This window comes from Eucalyptus grandis, chromosome 3 (assembly GCF_016545825.1).
Source record: "Eucalyptus grandis isolate ANBG69807.140 chromosome 3, ASM1654582v1, whole genome shotgun sequence".
NCBI lineage: Eukaryota > Viridiplantae > Streptophyta > Magnoliopsida > Myrtales > Myrtaceae > Eucalyptus > Eucalyptus grandis.
In genome coordinates this window covers 11,196,087-11,197,283 of record NC_052614.1, presented here as the reverse complement: position 1 = coordinate 11,197,283, position 1,197 = coordinate 11,196,087, and the positions used below count along the sequence as shown (strand labels likewise).

At 41.6% G+C, this 1,197-nt stretch overlaps 1 long non-coding RNA gene across 1 annotated transcript; it reads right to left on the bottom strand.

Moving 5' to 3' along the window:
• Nucleotides 1–487: 487 nt before the first annotated feature.
• LOC120291498 lies at nucleotides 488–906 on the bottom strand. Its single transcript, XR_005549554.1, has 3 exons — nucleotides 844–906; nucleotides 650–721; nucleotides 488–573 (listed from the first exon to the last, which is right to left on the bottom strand). It is a non-coding gene; the product is annotated as an uncharacterized LOC120291498 (long non-coding RNA).
• Between the last annotated feature and the right edge of the window lie 291 nt (nucleotides 907–1,197).

Here is a 1,197-nt window from a genome sequence, read left to right as displayed (position 1 = left end):
TCGCACGTGCCAAATATTGACTATCTATGCCTCTACGACCTAACTACAAGTTTGACTATTTACAAGTTTGACTATTTCGAACTCGACAACATAGCTAAGTAACGTAGTTGGAACTTTTGACTAAATGAACAACGTAGTCAAAACTTTGATTAAACAATCTTGGTTTCTACGAAAAGGAGATCTATACCTGATTTCCATTTTCTTCTCAGTTGCCAGAGCACCACCAGGGCAGCACATAGGGCCATCAGGGCAGCACATAGGCAGCACATAGGGCCATCAGGGCCATCACTGATGACAATGAAGAAACGATGGGAATGATGTTACTCTTCTTCCTTTTGCAAGAAGCAGAGCCAAAGAGGTTTTGTTAATCGACACTGAAAAGAGAGGAAGATGAGTTCGTGGAGAGAAAATGGTAACACTGGACAGAAACATGTGGAGGGAAAGGAATGGGTTCATCCACGATAGTCATTGACCGAAAAGGAGCATGCCAACCTCAATGTGAGCAACCTCGCATTCGATCTTTCTAAAAGAGCTTTAGGCACAGCTCCTGATAGATTGTTGCCTCTCAAGTTCCTGAAAGTCAAGTAATCATCTCATACAATTGGTATATCTAGTTGTATCGCAAATGAAGATAATTCTGTCTACTTACAGGTACTTCAAGTTTTTGAGTTCTCCCAAGAACTCAGGCACTGGTCCGGTTAAGCTATTGTTCGACAGGTCCCTATACAAAATATTACTTTTTGAGATGCTATAAGTTGACGCGAAAGAATCTTAAAGTTAATTTAGCAAACCAAATTGGTGGCATATTATGGTCGAGCCATATGGAAATCTCAGTACGCTCACAAGGATTCCAATGACGAAAGTTCTACCAAAGCAGCAATAATTGCCCCATTCAATTTGCTCGAGCTTAAGTTCCTGCATACATCATAGAAGACATCCTGAGGCTAAAATTTGCACCCAAACTAGTTAATGTGTGTGCCAGACCAAATGTGCCGCAAGAACTCACAGGTAGATTACTTGAGGGGGAATTGAACTGCCGTAGTTGCATACGAGCCCTTCCCATGGGTACTTCTTCGGTCCACACGGATCGCCCGCCTAGTTCTTCTTTATTTGATATGTTGTTTTGACACTGAGCAAAGCATTGACTGTATATTGTATCAGATGCAATGAAGTAGACAGAAAGTAGTGTAGACTTTC